This window comes from Vulpes vulpes, chromosome 3, assembly GCF_048418805.1.
Source record: "Vulpes vulpes isolate BD-2025 chromosome 3, VulVul3, whole genome shotgun sequence".
Lineage (NCBI taxonomy): Eukaryota > Metazoa > Chordata > Mammalia > Carnivora > Canidae > Vulpes > Vulpes vulpes.
Window position 1 is genome coordinate 145435715 of NC_132782.1, and position 8507 is coordinate 145444221.

Consider the following 8507-nt stretch of genomic DNA (forward strand, 5'->3'; position numbering starts at 1 on the left):
ATCAAAGCGGAGCTGCTGGGAGTGCTACCTGCTATTTCACCAAGGTTAGGAGGGGTTTGTTTCCAGGCTCGGAAACCTTATTTGTTGTGCGTAAAGAGAATGATTTCCAAAAGGATGGCCAGATGCACCCTGTAATCCCAGCTAATTACCTTCAGGTGATGGGGACCAAACTCTCTGCTTTGACTCAAAAAAAAAAAAAAAAAAAAAAGAAATCTAGTTTCACAGATAATTACACATTTACACAGACTAGGGATTCAGAGTTTTATATTCTTGGTGGTGTTAGACTGAGGGGTATACGTTGTTGACAAGTATTTCCTCTATATGTATAAAGGGAATTCTCCACAATCAATTTACCAACCTTATGCTCATAAATGTATGTTTACAGGAGCTCCCCAGATAGCATGGCAACTTTGCACCAGGGAGCAAATGTGACACAAGTTCACCGAACTTCTATGGCATAAAATCACCAGACAAGGAAATGATTTCAGCGTGGGTTTAGGAAGGGCCCAGGCCAGCTTTACTCCAAGTCGACATCAGATAACACAAGGCAAAACTGGAGTATTAAGACTCAATTTTAACAGGTAAGTATTCTAAGTAAAAATAAGTTCTATCAACTTAACAGAAACCTCACTGCAAGGAAATTCATTTTCCTTAGGTTTAATACTTTTGCATAAAAGACATTAACTTGGTCATTTAGATTTAAACTATGGAATATTATATATATGTGTGTGTACGTGTGGGTGTATCAAATTAATTTCTTGTTGGACAGCAGTATAATGTTTATAAAAATCTAATAAATGTCTAATAAAAGATTAAGCCTGGCTAACCCAACCAAATATAAATAAAAGTCAAACTATTTTAATATATTTTATAAGACTTATATACATATGCATATGGACACATCTCAAAGATATATATATACTTTAAAATATTTATAAAACATAGATATACCTAATATCTTAAAGATATATATTTTATATAATTTATAAACATTTATAAAATGACTTATAAGCATTTTAAACAGCCTAAAATACTTTTAAGCAGCTTGGCCTCTATTCACATACACAAAGATTTTTTTTAAGAGCAGTGTTAGGGGCATTAGTGATAATTTCAATTTTTATTTATTGCCCTCTATTTTCCAAATTCTTAGGATGAACAATGTACTGCTTTTATAAGAAAAAATTTTAAGTATTCTCTGTCTTAAAACTTTTAAACTTACTAACCCCCTTATATGCCAAATTTGAGATGTGCTATAAGATAAACGAACCTGGCTCTCAATAATCTACCTAAGTAAAATTAGTTTCCTCACTAAGCCACACCTCCCACTATCAAACCCCTCCATAATGTAGCAGTAAATATTCAGTGAGTGAATTTTAAGTGCTTATATAATGGATACCCATTTCCAAGGACTCCAGGAGCAGACCTAGCTAAGTAACTACAGTCCTATAAAAACACATGGATGAGATTCTGTGTGGACACTCCATGGAATTGCGTGGTTCTACACTAAGTTTAGAATTCAATGCAACTTCAAATAACATTAATATTATAAATTAATAACATTAACATGTAAATCCAGAGTTCATTAAATGGAATGCCTGGTTCTAACCTATCGGTCCCAGCCCTCCCTCCAACACGGTTAGCTCCCCACCATTTCAGGTAACTGGGTCATTCTCTGCATGGACAGGTAAGCCGTTAGATTCAAGGGGCACTGAAATGTTTCCCAGCTTAAGACATCTCCACTGCCCTCTCAGGATACCTGACTTTCCTACTATTTGAAACTCTTAGCCTAGACATGCACATCAGAAAGCTAAAAGCCAGAATCTTTTTAACAGTTGGGAATAAAGACCGATGAATTACTAGGGTGAGTGAGCCAAGTTAACCGATGCAGAGAAATGGGAAAGGAGGGCATACATATGTCCAGGTGATGGAGTAATACTTAGGTGTAGGGAAAAGTAAGTGAGGCATATTTGGGAAAATAGTTTAGGGCCATGTTGGGGAAGACTAAGAAATCTACTGAAGACTTCTGACCAGAAGATAACGTATCAAAGTGGTGCTCTAAGCAGAGGACGGATTCAAAGAGGAAAGACTAAAGGTTAAAAGACCCAGAGATGCCAGTCAGTGATTCCAGCGAGGTGTGATGAAGGCATGAACAAAGGTGTAGGTGGAGGGAATGAAGAGAAGAGCAGTTGGTGGGCACAGGTCAAGGGTAAAGGAGGATTCAGGACCTCAGAAAACAAGAAGGTCAAGAAAAGTTTCAGTGTGGAAAGGAGTCCTGAGTGTGTTTTGGGCTACGAGGAAGGAGCTAGGGAAAGGAAGAGATTGAACCAAAGCATGAAAGAAGAAAGGGATCAAAGCAAAATAAAAAAATTTGCATTTTCTGGACATTTACTGTATGTCAGACCAAGGCAAGATGTTGTCAATAAATATCAACTCTCAAAAAGCAAAATGTGTATCTTTTTCACCTTCATAGCTCCATCACTTCACACTTAGTAGACACTCAGTAATTGTTTGTTGAATAAATGGCAGAGGGGAGGGAGGAAGGCTTAATACTGGTGAGATAAAAGGAGATAAAAGTTTCTCAAGGGCGGGTGAGTGACTGAGTGGAGCACCTAAGGAAGGGGAGTGCGGGTAGCAAGCCCCGATGGCTCAGAAAAATGAGAGTCAAGTTCATTTGCTTAGATGAAGAACGATAATGTAGGTTGTAAGAGTAATGTAATTAAGGCTCAAAGATTGGAAAATGGTTTCAACAGCTCTTGTAAATGCTGAAATGAGGATTCTTCTAGACATGGATAAAAATGCCCACATAGTAATGTGGTAGAAGCTGATGTTAACATGACCCTGTGCATCTCCATTTTCTGACTTGCACTCGCTAAACAAGGATTACAAGTAGAGAAAGCTAGATAAAGGCTGTTCAGCTCTTCTGACCCTAGAACTCCTGGTGCGTAACTTTATCATGTATTTGTCACATTACTTGAGCTTTGTTTATATGAATCTCTCCCAAAACACAGACTATCTTCTCAAAGACAGGACCTAGGTCTTATGCATCTCCAGTCCCCTAATATGGTGCCCAGAACACCATCAGTGCTCAGGTAATACTGACGGAACTCTGAACCAAGGGCTGCGCACCAGCCAGTGGGAATAACAGAAGGTCAACACCAAGCACCTGACTCGGGGAGCAGCAGTACATCAGGCTGAAGCACATACAAGAAAATGCATGAAATGAAGATGGAATGAGGTGGGTAGATGGTAAGAGGAAATGGAGCTGACTGAAAGGAACAAAATGGTAGACTACAGGTGTCTTAAAAAAAAAAAAAAGGCAGAACATTTAGCCAATCGCATAATAAGAAACCCAACGGCAAGGTAGCTCCAGGATTGGTGCAGTGGCTCAACAGAGTCTACAACTCAGTATTTTCCATATTTTTTTAAAGATTATATTTATTTATTCATGAGAGAGAGAGAGAGAGAGGCAGAGGGAGAAGCAGGCTCCATGCAGGGAGCCTGATGTGGGACTCGATCCTGGGACCCCAGGATCATGCCCTGGGCCAAAGGGAGGCACTAAACCGCTGAGCCACCCAGGGATCCCATATTTTCCATATTTTTTGCTCAGATTTCAGCACATCATCAGCAGTCACTCTTTGTCTGCAAACTAGCAGTTGAAGACATTATGGTTCAGGTATAACAAGTTCCAGCAGAGAGAGAGAGGGAAAGAGAGGCATTTCTCTTTTGTATTAGGAAGGAAAACCTATTCTAGATCTTGGGTGCAGAGCTCAAGCACCATTGATCACATCAGGGTTCCCTGCACTGTGGGCTGGGAAAGCTTAGGTATTTCTCATATATACATTGGGGAAAATATGCTCTTTCAAGAAGGAAGGAGCGGTGGTGGTGTAGGGAGGGGGAAACGGCTGGAGGGGAGCCAACAAACAGCATCCCCAAGATGGGCTGAGGAAATAGTGATCACGATGAGAATTTTATGGCCTGGAAAAGCCTCAGAATAAACTGTTGCCTATTGCCACATCCATAATCCCACAGAACACAGCAGATATACGGATTGTGTGATTCAACCCTTAGCTGACTGGACCAGGGTGGACATCAAACTGAGGGAAGTCTGTAACATAAGACATAGCTTAAGATCATAAGCAAAGTAACTAGATTCTTCTTTAGCTATTTATATTAAGGACGTTTGTAGCAAGGACATTATATCCCCAAATATATTGAGGTACTTCATTTCTCTGCAATTTCTAGTTTGTGTCCTTCCCTTTACTCGATGAAAGGCATTTGCAGTGCCTCAAGGAGAATTAATATGGTTAAAGCAGAAATGCAAATAGAAAGAAGCATCACTTTTCAATTTGTCTGTGTCCTTTAGTTAAATCCCCTTTTTCTTAGGAAATGCCAAACGAGTGACTCTCTCTGTTCCCGGCTATTAAAATTGCTGAACTATAACATGGGATAAAAACATGGGTTATTTGAATACCAGCTGTATGCCAAAGGACTAGGCAAGGGCTAGGATTTCTACACATCATCAAAAACAATAATAGCAAACATTTGTTCAATAGGTTGCTCAATGTCAGGCAGAATGTTATTGCATCGGAAGCACACGACAATCCTATGAGGATGGTACAACTCGTATCCTCGTTGTATAGATGCGGTTTGCAAGTAATCTCGGGGAAGATCCCCTTGGCCTACTCAGTATTCATCCTCACTGTCTTCTTTCTAATGAAGTGGGATAGTAGGTTCTTGACTCGCAGAGTAAAAGAATGAATCTCGTGGACAAAGGAGACTGAATAAAGCGATAGAAGTTTATTAAGCAAGGATGGAGAAAAGCCTGTCAGGGGTGAGAGGGGGTCCCCATAGGGTTGCCAACAAGGTCCTCCACTGACAGTCTTTTATTTAGAACCGACCGGGGAGCTTGTGGCCTTATCATGTCTTGGTCTGAGCAAGGACTGGTGATAACATCTTTAATGGCTTCTTTGTGACTGTCATAAAAAAGACACCCTAGGGCAGGATGGTCTGGTTTGTTCCCTTATCTCTGGTTTCCTTACATCTCTGCATTTGTGGGATTTCTGTGAGCGTGATCCCATAGCCCCCATCTACCTCTCCTACCTAGCCTCACCTATCCCTTACTCACTAACACTATCCCCTGTATTCCAGCCTGCACTTCAGGAAAAGCTCCTGAAGCATCTAAAGATAATCCCACCACCACCACCACCCTTACCCCCCCACCCCACCCCCATACACCCACTAATTGGTTACAGGCCTATGACAATTAGCACATGGCATTTCCTTGAACCTAAGAATTGCTTCAAGAATAAAAAGATGATCCCATCTGGGCCAACGAGGCACAAAGGGAGGTTGACTTGGGGTTTCTGCAAAATAGTCTCTTTGTAAGAGAGAACCATTGTAAGAAAAGCCTACTTTTTCTCTGAATATGGTGATTGCAGAGACAAAGCTTGGAACTACAAGAGTTTTTTTTTAACATGGCATCACTTAGGATGATTTTTGGCAGCACAGAAGTTATGCAACTAAAATTGACTTCCAAATTAGGAAAATGTGCTGTTTCACAAACACGGGGTCTAAAGGTAGATAGCGAGGTTTAAGTTAATCCATGACTAAGTAATGTCCTTAACAAAACCCAGGTGTTTTCCACTTTTCTTCTCCATGCTTTGTAGCATGTTGACTAGATTCTTTTTTTTTTTTTTCAGATTTTTTAAATTTATTCATGAGAGACCGAGAGAGAGGCAGAAACATAGAGGGAGAAGCAGGTTCCCTATGTGGAGCCCAATGTGGGACTCGATCCCAGGACTCCAGGATCACGACCTGAGCCAAAAGCAGATGCTCAACCACTGAGCCACCCAGGCATCCCTGTGTTGACTTGATTCTTGTACTTGTCTCCTCGCGATGGCTACCACAGTTCTGGGTATCATAGATAGATTCCTTATTTATCTCTGACCATGGTAACATCACATGCCAAAGTTTGACAAGAAGAACAGAATTACCATGTTTGGTTTGAAAAATTAATAATTCCCTTTAGGCTGTGGAGGCTCAAACTTCCCCAAATATATAGAAAGATAAATGTTTGACAATATCTGAGATTTCCAAGAAAAGAAAAAAAGGCTGGTGTTGGGAAGGCAATGTGCATGCACAGCCATCAAGGCAGGAGACAACCTGGTGACAAAGCAAACAGACAAAAGCACGTGGACTTCTTGAGGGAGAGAAATATCAAGGAAAAAGAGCCAGAGCCACTGATTAAACTGTCAAGATCATTTTCCCTTGATTTTCCAGTTATGTCAGTACATATGTTTTTATTGTTGGACTTGTCAGAGTCAGATTTTTCCATTACTTGCAGCCCAAAGCGTCCCAACTGGTACAGTGGAAGAGGCAGGATAGGACCCACTGATATACACCTGAAGAGCCTCATGACTAAGGCTTTGGTTTTGTTTTAAAGATTTTATGTATTTATTCATGAGAGACACAGAAAGAGAGTCAGAGACACAGGCAGAGGGAGAAGCAGGCTCCCTGCGGGGAGCCTGATGTGGGAGATCCCAGGATCCTGGGATCATGACCTAAGCCAAAAGAAGACACTCAACCACTGAGCCACCCAAGTGTCCCATGACTAAGGTTGTATTTGTTGGCTTTCTCAACAAGAGCTAGTCCCCTCAAGGTCATGCTTCCAAAATTCCTTAGAGACTTAAACTATCCCTAACCCCCTCCCAAGCTGAAAGTATGTAAAGGACCACTCATGACCCTGGTGTGGCTCTTTCTGCCCATGGATCCTGTCCCTGTGCTTTAATGAAATCACCTTTTTGCATCAAAGATGTCTCAAGAATTCTTTCTTGGCCATCTGGCTTTGAACCCTAACATCTTTTCTACATCACCTTAGATATGTATTAAAAGAAAAATAATAAATTATAATAAACCAGCCACATAATCTGATTAGACTCATGTATTTGTCTAGCTCTTGTAAAATATTAAGAAGCTTCAGCACCTTTAGTTAGAAAACATAATAATGAATGTGTCCATCAGAATCTTTAGATTGAAAGTGAGACTCTAGGGGAGGAGGGTGGGGGGTGGGGGTGGGGGGTGAATGACGGGCACTGAGGGGGGCACTTGACGGGATGAGCACTGGGTGTTATTCTGTATGTTGGCAAATTGAACACCAATAAAAATAAATTTATTATTAAAAAAAATAAAAAAATAAAAATTAAAAAAAAAAGACTCTAGTACTCACATGGCTGAAAAAATTGTCAGTACTGCCATTGGGAAGAAAACTGAGATTTTAATTTTGTTTTGTTTTTAATGTATTATAAAATTTCAGACAAAAAAGCTACAAAAATAGAAGACTCATGTACTCATTATTCAACTTAAAAAATAAAATATTTCCAATATAATTTGAAATTTAAAGTACCATATGCTTCTCTCTCCAATCATATTTCCTTTCCTAATACACAGAGGTAACAATTATCCTACATGTGGTGATTTATCATCACCATGAGTTTTTTTTTTAAAATACTTCTATGTATAAATGTAAGTATCCCTAAAAAATAGTCTCATTTTATATGGTTCTGATATAGTTTTGAAATGTTAGTGAGGTAGGTGGGGTCCAGAGCCAAAGGCCAAGAAAGAATTCTTGAGATGGCTTGGGTGCTTGATGGTGGGTTTTTAAAAAATTTTTATTTAAATTCAATTACTTAACATATAATGTATGATTGGTTTCAGAGGTAGAGCTCAGTAGTTCATTAGTCTTATATAACACCCAGTGCTCATGACATCACGTGCCCTCCTTAATGTCCATCACTGTTATCCCATCCCCCACCCACCCCCCCTCCAGCGACCCTCAGTTTGTTTCCTATGATTAAGAGTCTCTTATGGTTTGTCTCCCTCTCTGATTTCATCATGTTTTATTTTTTCCTCTCAAAATGGTGGTTTTATTGAAGAAAGGGGAGAGGACCTGTGGGCAATAAGAACTGTGGCTGCTGCTGACAGGTACTCCCTGCTGCCCTGGGGATTATGAGGAGCAAGTGATTATATACCTTGGGGTTGGGGGAAGTAAAGATAAGGGAAGTTCCACATGTTAAAGAAGACTCAAGATCTAGAGGGATGTTATAATCTGCCTATCTCAGGTATCTGTCAATTGGCTGCAGGAGATTGAATTTCCTACATTTCCTCCTGCCTTTGTTTCCTACATCAGTTCCATACTTTACATTAACAGAAATATATTGTATATGTTCTTCTGAGCCTTCTTTTTCTGTTCACTTGTATATATGTATGCTCCATTTATGTAAATGTTTGTGTTTTTCAATGCTCTTAAAATGCTCTTTAATATTCCAATATAGTCATTCATTTTCCTGCAGATGAAAACTGTCTCAATTTGAATCGTTCTATCCACAAGCATGGTATGTTTCTTCTCTTAAAATACCTGAATTTTACTTTACTTCTTCAAACCTGCTTCAAAAACATTGTATGGATTTTTGCACGATGTCATAGAGTAAATACTCAACTACTGCGACGGA

At 39.8% G+C, this 8507-nt stretch overlaps 1 long non-coding RNA gene across 1 annotated transcript; it reads left to right on the top strand.

Moving 5' to 3' along the window:
• The first annotated feature begins 387 nt into the window (after positions 1–387).
• LOC140598398 (uncharacterized) lies at positions 388–7042 on the top strand. Its single transcript, XR_012000820.1, has 3 exons — positions 388–581; positions 3009–3235; positions 5700–7042. It is a non-coding gene; the product is annotated as an uncharacterized lncRNA (long non-coding RNA).
• The last annotated feature ends 1465 nt before the right edge of the window (positions 7043–8507 follow it).